The sequence below is a fragment of the Rattus rattus genome, chromosome 4, assembly GCF_011064425.1.
Source record: "Rattus rattus isolate New Zealand chromosome 4, Rrattus_CSIRO_v1, whole genome shotgun sequence".
Taxonomy (NCBI): domain Eukaryota; kingdom Metazoa; phylum Chordata; class Mammalia; order Rodentia; family Muridae; genus Rattus; species Rattus rattus.
This window is the reverse complement of record NC_046157.1, coordinates 13,762,445-13,777,658: the sequence shown is the minus strand read 5'-3', so window position 1 is coordinate 13,777,658 and position 15,214 is coordinate 13,762,445. Positions and strand designations below refer to the sequence as shown.

The window sequence follows — 15,214 nt, the reverse complement described above, 5'->3', positions numbered from 1 at the left end:
CCACCTGAACTTTGTCAGGAATCTTATGTTTGTTTTGTTCATTTGTTTGCTTTTGTAACCATTGTTCCTGTGTAATGGACTTTTAAATTACCGAAAGGTCATTGTCCACTTACAGCTGGGGGTATGCCCAGCACGTGTGGAACACGAGGTTCAAGCCCCACCACCATAACAACAATTAATTGATGTATTTATTTTAATACACTGGCACTCTCGATAGGTTGCAATATTCACAAAGCTGTCGTGCATATTTATCATGGGGGCGTGGCTTTTTAAGCCATTGAGACTCTGTCAGTTAAATCATAACTACTCAGCGTCACCTGCTCTATCCCAGACACAAAGAGCCAGCTGTTTAATGTCATCTATCTGGTCATTAATGTCATCTATCTGGTCATTAATATCATCTATCTGGTCATTAATATCATCTATCTGGTCGTTAGCCGACGTCTCTCTGAATGGTCTCTGTGGCTCAGGCCTGAATACCTGGAATGGCTTCTTGGGAGCCCCAGCCCCATCTGTGCTGCCCACACTTCCTCCTTGCTCACGTCTTTCCTCACTCATTTTCCAACCTTTTCCGTGGCGTCTCGGCCACAGGCCTTCTTTCCGCCACAAAAAGAGAGCCGGCAACACTTGGCATTTGGACCTCTACCTTCATCAGTAACTTGCTGGCCTCCTTTACACACACTATCCTTGCTCGGTGTTTCGTGTTTTGGCCTTAGGTGTGGAGGTGTGGACTTTGCACGGAGCGTGCAAGTTCTCTAGAAGTGAGCCTTGTCCCTTACTTTCTTTCACTTTTGCTTTGAGACTGACTCCCGATAAAATGCCCAGGCAGGCCTTGAACTAGCAATCCTCTTTGCCCAGCCTCCTGACCTGTGCCAACCAGCCTGCCGAAGTATTTTTTTTTTAAGATTTGGTTTCCAGTGAGTTTATATGTCTCTGTGTAGATACGCACCTGTGCGCGGGTGTCTGTGAGACTCGGATCCTCTGGGGTTGAGCTTATAGGTGGCTGTGAACTGCCAGTGTGGATGCTGGGAACTGAGCTTGGCTCCCTTTGGGAGAGCAGTATTCCCTAGACCATCTCTCCACCCCACCCCACCTCCACCCAGGGTTATTTTTTTTTTTCCCACAGCATCTCCCCCCATTTCTCGTAACACAAACACATATTTTTATTTGTAGACTGTTGAAAGTCAGAGAGCATGACAGACCACTTAGCAATCAGTTACTTTGTAATTAAAGAAGCAGAGGCCGGTGTAGGGGAGGTGACAGCAGTCCTGCAGGCGAGGGATAGGCCCCAGGTGTCCTGCCTTGGACCCAGGACTTATCTGTAGATCACTGGCTGAAAAGGGCCTGCATTCCCACTGCTGTGCTCCCAGGGGTGGATGTCAGGCCCTGCCCAAACTCCTTACCTGCCTTGGAATGTCTGGGTGAGGGCAGGAGTAGTTTAGCGAAGGGGGAAGCCCTTTTAGAAAGCTTGCAAATGATTACAGGGAGGTAGGGAGTTGAGGCCTCGCTGGAGTTGTGTATATGGTAGGGTAGATCTTTCTGTAAGCACTGATTTAGTTTTCTGCTGAAGGCCAGCCCCGGGCAGAATTGGGAAATAGGCAGCTTGGTATGGTGCAGTGATTTGCAAACGTGATTTCTCTGAAAACAAAACACCCTCCCTTCTATCCCCACCCTCCAAGAAAAGAAAGAAAGAAAGAAAAACCGGCTGACTTCAAATGCAAACCTCGGAGGACACCTCTGATAGAAAGTGGTCAGGAGTGGGTAAGGCGCTCCGAATCTCTCGTTCACTTCCTTCAGCATCCACCCCCACTCATCGGGCTCCAGAGACCGTGTTTCTGGGCGCTGTTTGGAAATCATACTGCCATGGATTCAGAGCTCTGTAGGTGAACTCCATAACTGCTAAGCCTTTTCCTGTTTTGTTTTGTTTTTTTTTAAATCCCTTCTGCCAATGTATTTAAAGATTTACTTATTTTATATATGTGAGTACACTATGGCTGTCTTCAGACACACCAGAAGAGGGCATCAGATCTCTTTACAGATGGTTGTGAGCCACCATGTGGTTGCTGGGAATCGAACTCAGGACCTCTGGAAGAGCAGTCAGTGCTCTAACCACTGCTCTCTCCCTAGCCCCAAGCCTGAGTTTCTTAAAGTCAGAGTCAAATGTGAGACTTTGGTATCCACTATGTCAGGTGGCCTATAATCTGCCTGAGCCATAGGAAATACTCAGGAGCTCCTCCACACCCCATTTTCCCCCTTTCTCCCTTTGTCTCTTCTCCCATGCCTTCTTCAGGAGCCTGGGGTGGGGCTGGCGGTGGGAGGGATGCTCAGGCACTCTTCAAACACTGAGCTCCCCAGCCACTCTGTGGCCCTCCAACTTAGGTTAGTCTGTCCAGCTCCAGATCCTACTCTTTGGAAACTTAAGCGTTTAGTAGAGAGGCTTGGTCCCTACCACCAGCTACTCTACACAACCCACAGGCAAGGCCATTTCACTGAGGAGCCCCATAATCACTGAGTGAGGAGAGGCGGCCTGCCTATGTAGAGCGTAGTCCAGGCATTGTCATGATGCCCACACCCAGCCCTCTGGCAGTCCTCCATCTGCAAACCTGTACTCCTAAGCCAGTGCAACTGTTAGAAAGATGGGGTTATGGGCATCATCCCAAAACGGTTAAAACTTAGAACCAGAGAACCAGCAAAAGCAATTAGTCAGACTAAGAAATAAATGTCACTCCAACATGGGTCTTTACCTTGAAAACTGGTTGAAGCTTCAGGAGGCAGACACAGTTGGATCTCTGTAACTTCAAGGCCAACCTGGTCTATGCAGTGAGTTCCCAGACCAGCCACAATTGTATACTATGATCCTGTCTTTAGTACACAGACACACACACTACAGACACACAGAGACAGACAGACAGACACATGCACACACAGACACACACAGATAGACACATACACACATGCACACATACACATTTTCTATGCCCTAATGGTTGTAGGAAAGAGATTAAGAGGTTGATGTTGGAATTTGGTGACAAGGACAGAATTCAGGAAAACCACAGGATGCAATGGAGACTCAGTTCCTTGAGCCTCACCTGCAGTCTGGTCAGGGAGATCGTAGGTGTCACTCTCTGGGGTGTTGTGTTCTGTTGTGAATGAGTGCATTTTGCTTACTGTTGCTTCTTAGTTTATAAAAGATTGTTATCTTTGAAAGAACAGTCTTTGATGTGTGTCACTATAACTCCCCAGCCTTATACATGTCAGTTCATGTATGAACACAGTGACCCCGACACTTAAAAACATAAGGGGACCCGGAACAGAGGTCCCTAGGTCCCTATGCTGCTGAAATTCATGGTTTTGTGTAAGTCACACTGTGACTCTTGTAAATTAGCACCCTGCAGAGTCTTGTGCAGAGAGGGGGAGGAAGTGACTGTGTACAGCGGTGGACCGTCAGGAGGCAAAGGCTTTAAAACTGGTAGGACAGCATCCTTTCTGTAGTTAAGGACACGGGCCAAACACAAACTACAAACCAGGTTTGATTGGGCGGTGGATTTGGGGGAATCCTTTCTGGGAGAGACGTTCACGAGGAGTGGAACGTAAGGTGCGATCTAAGACCAGGATTGAAAGAAGATTGGCCTGAATGTGGACGGTCTTGGCTGTGCAAGGCTGGGGGCAAGGCCAGAGGACTTTGTGCAGGCTGCCAAGGTGACTGCTCCTGTCCTTAAGAAGCCCCTTTAGTGGTGACGGGACGAGAGGTCAATCAGGAGGCACTGCCATTATCCGTGGTGTGATGGTGTGATGTGTTAGCTGGTTGTGACAGGGACCCACAACAACAGACTCTGTAGGGAAGACTCCGCACCAGGCAGTTTAGAGACAGGATGTCAAACATTTGACAACTGAATTGATGGTGCCCGACTCTGCCGTACCTGCCTAACGATGACAGATGTGCTGTTTTCAGCGGCAACCTTCACTGCTTCGAAGCTGGCCGGATTTAAGTACTTCAGAAGCTTGGGAAGGAGGCAGAAGCTGGGCTCACCTGATGCCTGTGACTGGTCTGTGCTAACTTGTGGGCAAGAAGGCTGGTGGCCCTCAGGCCACTGCTGGGCACTCTCTTGAAGCAGAATGGAAGTGCCTTGTTCTTGTCCCCGGGTGGGAAGATGGCTCTGTTGTCTGCTCAAGTGCTAGTGTGAGGGCCAGGGCATGACTTTATTAGGTACGGTGTTTTAGCTAAATAAGTTAGTGGGCAGAATACAGCTAAGAACGCTCTGGTCTTTAGACAGTCTATTGAAGTAATGGGTATTTCTCCTCTCCATCTGTCCCCTCATTCCTTCCCCCGTCTTTGCATTCCTCCTTCTTTTCCTCTTCTGAGATAGGGTTGACTTCCTACTCAAATAAGAGGATGACCTCATGCCCCCCTCTCCCCAGGGCTGAGAAGTACTGTGCGAGCCATTGTTCTGAGTGTTCTTACAGGGAATTGTCTGATTATTTTTGAGCCTTAGTTTATCCCCTTCCTTCTTCCACCCTCATTCGACCTCATCTCTAGATACTGTCCCTTTGTACAGAAGAGTGGAGGAGGAAACGGGTGGCCAAGCACGCCCTTGTCATGGTGAATGGATCCCGCCTGTCACACCATTGATGCTAACCTCTGTGGCTCTGCTCCTTTCCGAGTGTGTGGTCCTCGCCTGGCAGCCTCTGCCACCTGGGAAATTACTGGAAATGCAAATTATTCAGGCCGGCCAAAGCAGATAGTATAGGGGCAGGCCCAGTAAGTCAGATAGATCATCGTAACAAGTTCGCCTGCACCACCACTTGGCCCAAGCCAGGCAGGCTCATGCACCCCCTAAGGGAAGGGAATGGATTGAACAGAAAGAAAATGAATATATTAAAAGACAAAACAAAACACCGCATGTTCAACCAGTGCTAAAAGTCAGTGTTGTTCACTGACCCAGAGCCTTGTGAACAGAATTCTATTGTACAGAGGAGGACTATACTTTCCAAGTTCCGGAAATGGTCCTAGCTCTAGTGAATTCTTACAGGAGCCATGTGCCATACTATCCCCTCCCCCGCCCCCGTTTTTTTGTTTTTTGTTTTTTTTTTTTTTTAAAGAAACGACAAAACTGAAGTTTCAGAAACCCCGTAGGGCTCAGGGAGAAGGCTCAGCCTGTAATGTGCCTTGCATGCTACGCCCACGTCCAGGTCCCTTGCACCCACGTAGAAAGAAAGCCGGGTGTGGTCACACATCTGTAACTCCAGCATGAAAGCTGGAGACAGCAGGTTCCAGGAGCCCACGAGTCAGCTGATCAGTTAAGTCCAAGGGCAGCAGGAGACCCCGTCTCAACATACTTACAGTGGAGAGTGACTGAACAGTACACCTGATTCGCTAACCCGCCAACCTCTGACCTCCACGCACGCGTACCTGTGCGCCTGCACGCACCGCGGCCCCCACACCTGCAGTCAGATTTCCAGATGTTGCAGAGCCTGTACATTGTGAGGCTCGTCTGTATCCTGAATTCACAACGTTCGGATCACACTATCTCCGTTATCTGTTTGGGCATCTTCCTTCCCTCGGTTTCTTTTCCTCGGGATACCGTGGAATTTTATCAGTGACCTGTGACATCCCATTAAGTGGGGTTACTGCAAACTGTATGCCGGTATCAGGGATTCTCCAGCGTGAAGCACAGTGTCCTGACCCATCTTCAGAGCATATCAGTAGATCAGATATGAATTATACAGAAATTATGTCAAACCTTCAGGCTTTTTTAGGCTACTCTTGCGGTAGAAAAAGTTGGGGAGGTGCGCTCTCTAGTGGAGAGTAAGGAAAATATGCGCTCAGACCCAGAACCGTTCTGGGGTTTGCTGGAAGTTTCTCCCTAGCCAGCTTTCTTCATAAGACTGAAAGTTTCAAGGCTGAATTTTTCATCCCAAAGTTGGAAGCTGTTCCTTTTATAGCAAACTTTGGGTCTGCGTCCTCTAGTCATTCTCTTGAGTATTGGACTTCTGCATCACAGTCAGACACACTAGGGTCCATCAATGCCTTTTCCCAACCCTGTCATCATTTCCCTATTTAACTGTGAAATCTGATCTACACCGGCGCTTGAAAGGTGTGCAGTGGGAATGTTCATGCCTGTGTTGACTGCCGATACCCTCGGAAATTGTATACCTGTGTGGATCTGGACCATAGCATCTTTGGTTTCAAGGCTGTCACCGAAGGCTATTGCTGTGCCACTTGATACTCCTTGACCCACCTACAGGGTAGGGTGTTTGGTCAGTTCTCTCCTCGAGGACTTTCAGCGTAAGCACACTGTCCAGCCCCTCTCCGGTGGGTGAAGGAGATGCAGGCCTGAGCAAATGACCGTCAGAGAAATCTTAGCAAAACACATGGTTTTCTTTCTTTTTAAAGTAAAATGGATGCCTGCCTGGGAAGTAAGAGATAAGAATGTGTTCCAAGTTGGGAAGAATAAAAGATGTTCTGTTTTACCTGGAATTTAACCACACTTGTGCATCCAAGAGTCTCACCAAAGTTGTGCCTTCAGTAATTCAAACCATAGCTATTCTGCTCTTCAGACTTTAGAATTTCCCAGTAGTAAACCCGGTCATGAAGCAGTTAAATTGGGGGAGAAATCTCAATGTTGACAGTTTGAAACACACATCTCCAGGAAGGTTGGTTCAGCCCTTTGAGGTGAGAAACAGAGATACAAACACACACACACACACACACACACACACACACACACACACACACACACACACACACACACACACACACACAGAAAGAGCACTGTGTTGAAAATCAGAGACTCTGGGATTCGTTCCCAAAGCTTCTGGCTTTGGGCTTTGACGTTCTAATCTGTACCGTGGCAGTTGAATTAATAAAACTGGCAGTCAGATTTGGCTCCAGTAATCTTACTCACCCATTCTTTGTGTGGTGAACACACTCAGAGTTGAAGCTTCATTCCCCAGAGTCCAGGATCTACGGTGAGTAGCTGACTCATATGACAAGAGTGTTGAAAGGGCTGCAGGTATGGGCTCCTCTCTGATTGTTAGTGTCCGGCTGGAACAGTGGCTGCAGCTCTTCACCCACTGGGGAGCACAGGCCAGAGGAGCTAGCTTCAAATGACACTTTCCCATGAAAATAGCAGGAGGGTGACCTTCCAGTGACTTTCAGGGTGGCCTTTGCTGTCGTGGGGTAGATGTGGATTTGAGACACTGCAGGATGCTTTCTTCAGGCTACCCACCTCACCTCTATCCTGCACAAGGGCACCTCCACAGAGGGCTTTGTTGATTGTATTCTGTAGTCTAGTTTTCTTTGATACGAACATCTTCAAGCTCAACAATAGACTATGTTTTGTTCCTGATATTAAGATTTATTTTCAGGTAACTGATTATGACTTGAAAGTAATTCTATTCTTTATCATCGGTAAGAATGCTGGCACCTTTTCCGGTGACTACTTTCCTTGGGAGCTTCGTCTGACCATCCTCTCTCCCCACTTAACTTAAAAATGTGGGTTTGCGTGCAGCAGACTGAATTTAACTATGGAACGTTATGTTAGCCCCTGCTCAGTGTGGATGAACTGTAGCTCCACACTAGGCTTTTCTAGTCTCTGGGTTGCAAAGGCAGAGTTACGAATCAGGAGGCATCTAGATGATCTGAGGTAGACCAGTAGGCTGGTCGAGGGTGATGGTTTTAATGTGTCTCCCGGAGGCCTCTCCCTCTACCAAGCATCCTATTGTCCACAGCTTTTAGGGTTTGATGACTTTGGAGCCTTGCACAGTTAGTGAATGATGGAGCACAGGTGCCATCTATTGGCAGCGACTGGGAATCTGACCTCAGCTCCTGTGGTAACCATCACACTCCTTGCTAGGCCTGAGGGTTGCAAAGGGTACTTTGAACTGTCCCAGAGTAGAATTTTTATCACAGAACAAGAGGTGCTGCCCCCAGCTCTAGACTGTTTCACAGCCACCCCGGTCCCAGGCTCCTTTGTCTGTCTGGAGCCTTTGCTTGGGCACATGGACTAGACATAGTTTCTTAGGGAGTATCAAAAGGACAGCATGACAGGATCAGCTTGTCACCTTCATTCTAAGTGCCTTACCCACCAATTTCATCCTCTGCGAAGACAGCTGTCCCAGGAAACGTGGTCTGTTTGCTTATTTGGTTTTTGTCTACTCAACTTCCATTGTTTGATGATACACAAGTTCTCAGACAGAGGGGAGCCAACACGTAGTTGCACAAGTAATAACTAGTGGACAGGGAGATGGAATGTGCATTTGGAATTGGTTCCATACACTTCAGAGGGGAGGGATGGTCCAAGCCAAAGCAGAAGCTACCTCCTTAATTACACACACACACACACACACACTCTCTCTCTCTCTCTCTCTCTCTCTCTCTCTCTCTCTCTAAAGGCCTCATCATCCCCTGTTCAGTCCATACTTAAGAATGACCTGTATACCAAAGGCAGACACAAGACCCATACCTAAGGAGGACACGGGTTCATCATGGCTCTGAAAAGAGATTGAGAAGAGGTGGACCAGCAGAATTAGGTAACCAGCAAGGCAGTGAAAAACCAGACAAGACGAAGACTGTACGCACACTTGCTGATCTGAGAGCCCAGTGACCCTTGGGGGCAGTTTTGCATAGATCTTGTTTTATAAGGCATAGAACAGGGACACATTATACATGTAATTATACATATAACTGGATATAACAAGTAGGCCATTATTGCTGGCCTGTAGGGCTCTTGTCATGGTCAGTTGGGCCTCTGAGCTGGGTCCGTTCATCGCTAAGAACATGGCAGAGAGCAGCCGAGCCCATCATCAGAGAAGGAAGCAAAGCGAGCAGAGGTCTGTGTAAGCGGAGCGGGGCAGACTCTCCGGGATGCTATGGGAACCCATCGTGGTTGTCACAGCTGGGGCCTTTGCCCAGATTCTGCTTCCTCTCTCACATGGCTAAGGACTATGCCCAGAGCGCCCTTTCTGCATGTGCTCCTGAACTATCAGGTCGTGGTTGGAGCAGTGGGTGGCACTGGATGTAGGAAACTGTCCTGCTGCAGGAATTGCCTGTCATAGCTGTAGATCGACTGGGGGCCAGGCTAGGACACAGTAGGCCATCAAGAGCACCCCTCTCCCAAGCTCACACACATGCAATACTGTGTCTTGTCTTCACACATACATATTGGAGAAAAAGTAAAATCAAGTCTATAGTAAAAGGCTGGCTGTGGCATTGTAGGGTCATTATTCACTAGGTGTCTTGAAGTGTCTGTGATAGTATGTTACCCTTGGGCTGTGCTTTAACGTATTGTAGCATAAGACGAGATAGCAAGTGATAATTGACGAATATGATTCTCGAAACATTCTTCACCATTGCATATATTCGAAAAACATCCACAGTAAATTGACGTTAAGACTAAGTCTTTGACTAGCCAATGGTAGTTTTAAATTTCTTTAGAGGACCCTCTCCCCCAACCCCAGACTCACATAGCCCGGAACTCGGTCTACTGACCCAGCCTCTGTGACGGGGTAATGGTGGAGCCACCCATAGGCACAGTGGCAAACCTGGCACTGCTTCGCCAGCGCGGCTGCCTTTTAGATGAACGTGACCTCTTTGCCTAGGCAGCATGGGATGTCCTGTTCAGGCTTCCTTGTTCTTGTCCTTCCAGTCTCCTCCTAGTGTCTGTGTGGCTTCCTTTCCTTCACAGCACCTAGAGGAGCCTCCTGGTTTTTTTTCTCCTCAGAGTACCTGACTGGCGTTGTGTACTCAGGTATGACTGTGTTAGACACTGTCCACAGAGGAAGGAGGCTACCTTCCAGAGCTGGGGCAGGGCTTCTGTGTGGTTAGTGCTTTGGGTAATCTGACACCTAGCCCAGCTCTTTAACCATGTGGTGGAAGCTTCGAGGTTGGGGTGGGGGATCTTTCCTATGACCCCTGACTCATTTACCTCATATTGTTGATTTTCTAGGCATACGTAACTAACCAGTTTTTTTTTGTTGTTGTTGTTGTTTTGTTTTGTTTTAACTTATAAGCTGATTGAAAGTAATCCCCCATCTCTTTTCATTTTGGGGTAGAAAAGTAATCTTACTGTCGTGTACTGTGGTCACCTTTTAAAGGCTTGAACATCTGCGAGTGTTTGGATCCCCTATGAGGGTAATAGCAAAAGTAGCGTGGGCTAGGAGATTGGGGAGTCAACCTGAATTTAAATCCCTCTTAAACTCCCCTCTAAAAGCCAGGCACAGTTTCCTCCTCTGGTGTCCACTTGATTTCCCCAGCTGTAAAGGGGGGAACGACCACCTTCTTGGAAGGGTCAGGCAGGCCGACGAGTTGATAGAGGTGAGGAATTCAACCTCCACCTTAGTACCCAGCGGTCCTGTCAGTGCAGCATCTTTCCCAGCCCGCAGACTTTCAGAAGCGTGAGCTCTACATTCAACACCCCTACCCCAACCGCTGTGGTGCAGTGTGTGCTGTCTTCAACGTTGAAGAGGTAGCCTGGAGGGCAAAATAGAAATGACACTCCAGTGCTCCCACGGGAGCAGCACAAAGTACCCAAGCCCTTGACCCCAGTGGTCCCTGGGTATTTCACCGCCCCTGTCATCAGAACTGCACTGGGCCATCAGAAGGATGTTGGAGTCAGCGTTGGCGTCTGTGTTTAGTAGCAGGCTCTCGTGTTGGCCAACTCCCTTGGGAGACATTTACCCACGTCCTGCCACATGCTTTCAATTGTAGTACTTATCTCTGCTGATTGTTATGACTGGTCATCCCTTGAAGAGCCCACTGCTTTCAGTCAGCACGGTTACAACCCTGTGCCTGCTGGGGATGCATCCCACAATAGTGGGCTTGCTTTTTTATCCCTGTACATGCTACCTACACCAGTGGCAGGTAGAACACATTGCTCCTTTATTAGTCCAATACGAAAGGATCCTGTGGCCTTCTTGACTTGTCCATTCCCCAGGGCAAGCATCTTCCTTCTCTTCCTCCTATGTTTTGGCTAGGACCCTTAATTATTTCTCTTCATTTTTTAAATTTCAATGTATAATCGTATGTTCATTGTACGTGATTTATTTGTTTGTGCTGCTGGTCAAATATTCCTGGATCCCTTCCATCCCAACGTGCTGGAAGGATGTACTTTCCTTTCCGTGGTTAGCGGGAACACTGTACTAGTTGGGGACCCTGAATTGAGAATGAAATGATGTTTCATTTCTAGCCAGATCTCTCACTTCTGTGCCAAAATTCAAGAGCTTCCTTTTACTACAGCAGAAGGACTGTGAAAATTCCGGGTGGGGTCGCTTCCTTTGCTCTTGTCCTGGGTTAAGGGAAGGAGAACCCTCAGTTTACCTCCCTTTGGCGGGCTGTAACACTTTGTTCGAATCACTGAAATGTCAGGTTTGTTACTCAGCACGGTCCTCCTTCCCTGACTGATACAGCTGACTCTCACTCCCTCTCACAACGCTATGCCTTGCGCGTGGGAGACCATCTCTCTTCACCTGGGGATCACCAGTGTCTGTGGGTGTAAACACTTATATCCTGTGCGCGAATAAATTAACCAGGTTTTGAGTCCTTTTCCTTCCTTAATAAAGGCTACGTTCCTGTTCAGAGTGACTTAACTAATTTGCGTTTACACCCCAAATGAGAAAACAAATAGAAACTAGCCTCCCCTCTGCCCCCTGTCTCCCCCACCCTTAAGTTTGATGGTCTCCATGAAAAGAGTTTTGGCTGTTTTATGTGTGGCTTCCCACCCATCTTCCTGTTTTAACACCCCCCACCCACCCCACCCCTTTCTTGGGCATGACTGTGTGAGGCCACAAGCTTGTGAGTTATGGAAACCAGGCTTTGCGAGCATCCTCAGAACCTGAGCACAGTGTTCCTAAGTGGGAACTGCGTTGCTACCCTGTGTCCTTCTCACAAGTCTGGACTCCTAGGGTAGAGACTGGCAGTTCAGCAACCAACTGCTACCATGGCTACCTTACACACTTGCAGTCGTTACTCTGCAGTTTTTGTTCAAGGGAAGCAAGGCATAGAGAGCTTAAGTGTGTTCCTTGGCGGTGTCTCTGACTCAACCCTCATGTTGTCCACAACGGCTTGGTAGACTTTGACAGGGCCATTGACTTTTAGAACTTGTTCGAAAGGAAAATGATGAAATCCCAAGGCTTTTTGTTTCTTGTTTTCCTACTTGACTTTTTGACAACCATTTTATACCGTATGCTGCCAGCCCTTCTGTGATCCCCATGTACTTAATGGGGTTTTAAGAATGATTGAAATGCACGATACATTGTACAAAGCAGTTACCTTCCAATCCCCAAGTCTGTTCTAGATGGGGGAGACGGAAACAATGGCTACAAGGAGCCCACAGGCTATGCCTGAGATGGTATAGCTTTCATTGGCTGAGCCTCTGCTTGCCACGGGCGGGCTTGCTATCACCCGATTTAGGAGGGAGAGGACACCTCAGAACCATCAAGCAACTATGGTAGGTGGTGAAAGGGCTCTCGTTAGTCCAGGGCAAGGCCTCTAAGGAGCCGCAGGAGCTGTTCACTCCTCAGAGCACGGGGAATGGCAGAATCCAGCTTACCCCTGCTTGCCAAACTGTGCTCCGCACAACATGCTGCCACCCCAGGACGTGTCCCTGGGCCAGCAGAGGTCTTGTTACCTCCAAAGGAGAGGGCCCTCTATTCATGTCACCCCATGGAATGTTTCGTGGGCCTTGAATGTGCTAGAGGCCCTTAGTGGATCGCTTTAATTAGATCTCCAAACCACTCTGCAGTGAGTCTAGTTTAGAGGAAAGGGAAGAGGAGATGAGCAGAATGAATGGCCTTTGTCATGTGCTTAGACACTTGGTGGCCACTCTGGGATGACGATGGTTTATTTATTTGCTTAAATGAGGAACCGGAAGCTCAGGAAGGTTAAACACGTTCTCGGGCTCATCTAAATTGTAAATGGCAAACCCAGGACACCCTCCCAAGGCCTCTTGTTCTGGTCCCAGAACTCATGTATATTGATCAGGGTCAAAATGGACAAAGACCAAGCAAGTTCTTTGAGGGGACATCTTTCAGCCTTTCCCACTCCTGTATACCCAGACTGAATAGTCACGACCCTTGCCATGCCTTGATTTTTAATCAGATTTTCAAAGTGTTAAGTAAAAACTACACACAGTTGTCTAAACTGTTGTGCAAAACTAAAACCGACTCACTGGCTTATAAAATGTTACCATAATGTAGACGTTGATGGTGACTAGGAGCTTACTGGACAGCCAGGTGCCCGGCTCGTGCTGCCCTGTGTTTCCAGCATTGTGCTGTCTATTTATCTGGGCATATTAATGGCATTTTCCCAAGGCTGATTGGGTCCATTACGTCTTGATAAATGTAGGTAGCTAGATATGATCTGTTACTGGGCCAAGGTCACATTAAGCTTCCAGCAACAAAAGCACAAAGCTAGTGCTTTGTCCGGAGAGCCTAGCTTCCTCTCTAAGCCATTTTACATTCAGGTCAGGCCAGGTGATCCTCACAGAGAGAACAGTGTTATGTGACATGCTGACCTCTGCAGTGTGTATGAGAATAGGGCAGTGCTCTTACTGTGTCACCAAAGCTCTGAAACCTGTGAGTTATTTCTCCTCAGAATCTTCGGTGCTCGTTTCCGTACCCCACCCACCCGCACAGGCATAGTGAGAGGCTCCAGAGAGATGATTTTTTTTTTTTATTTATTTAAGTATGAATGAGGGAATGCCAAAACCTACAAATTGGGGCCATTAAGAATTCTGTAGATGGTGCTGTTCTTAGAAAAAGAGAGCCCTGCCCACATCTAAGGATGCTTCTTGGAATCTTGAGTAAGCATAACATCTCTTTCTGTAAAGTGGAGACCATGATATCTTTACAACAACGTTTGCATTTTTTTTTTATCAGCCAAGGACACTGTCACCTGAGTGTACATCAGAGTCACAGAGGACTTTTACACTGCCATCCCTTACTGTACCCATCATTAAGAATCTCTACCAGAAGGCTCTGTTTGTTAAGTGTGTGTGAGTGTGTGTGTGTGTGTGTGTGTGTGTGTGTGTGTGTGTGTACATTTCTGTGTATTTAAAAGAATCTCTCCACGTACACTTAGCCACCAAGTATGTATTAAGTGGGGTCTCTGAAGATGGGGTGTTTACATCTTGCGTGTGATATTAACAGTCTACTATTATGTTTGTAGTGACAGAGTTAATTTGGGTTCATGGCTTAGTTTCAGCAGGCGCTGTCTCTCAACTGATTTACCTCTTAAAATAGTCTGGCAGGGCAAGGTTTGTTCCCTAGGACTCAGAGATGAGCACCCCTCTGGTCTTTGGCTGGATCTTCTGAAGACCCACAAAGTTGTAAGGGATGGATGGCTTGGAGCTCGGCCCCTAACCTTGAGGCCCAGTGTCTAAAATATTAAGGTCTTTGACAGTAGAAATTCTGCAGTAGAGCAAATTCAAAGCCTAGAACAGCCGTTCTTAACCTGTGGGTCATGACCCCCTTGGCAAACTTCTCTCTCTAAAAATATTTACATTATGATTCATAAACAGTAGCAAAATTACAGTTAGGAAGTAGCGACAAAAATAATTTTATGGTTAGAGGTCACCATAGCATGGGAGCTGTGTTAAAGGATCGTAGCACTAGGGAAGCTAGTGCATGGAGGATTATGGGAAGATGGCTTTACTAGTGAGCTTGTGGGTTGGTGCATTCTCTGGTGCTCTGTCCCTGACTTCAGACGTGGCTGGTGGCAAAGCAAATCCATTCAGAAACTAACTTGTTGCAGCCACCTGAGCCTTGAACTCCCTGTCCCTCTGTGTTCTCTTCCAGCCCCTGGTAATCCATCTGCCATGACAGCTAAATGTCAGCTCAGCCTGGCTTAAACTGAAGCCAGACAAGTCTGCAAGGAGGATGTCTCGGGGTAGATCGAGCTGGGGAAGGCTCCGTTTGTCACCACAGTTTTATGCAACTGCAGACCAGTGGGCCAGAGGGAGTGTGGGCATTGCTGGAGGAACATGGTCTTAGCAACTAAGTTCCCAGCTTCTGAGAGCGTAACAAAAGAACGTCTGAGAAGTTCTGTTTGAGAGAACCGGTGTTCGAAATCAGCCTAACTCCTGAATTCTAGGATTTGACCAAACACTTTATCACATGGCCCCTTGAAAAGCTAATTCTAACTAGGCATGGAAGGGGCACTGAGAAGGCATACTGTGTAGCAGGCATGGATGTTTCTTTTTGTGGGGTTGGTAAAAGT

The 15,214-nt window shown here is 47.6% G+C and overlaps 1 protein-coding gene across 1 annotated transcript in view; it reads left to right on the top strand.

Moving 5' to 3' along the window:
* Positions 1–15,214, top strand: part of Mb21d2 (Mab-21 domain containing 2) — a 99,261-nt gene that overhangs the window by 80,410 nt on the left and 3,637 nt on the right. The gene's annotated exons all lie outside the window — the stretch shown is intronic.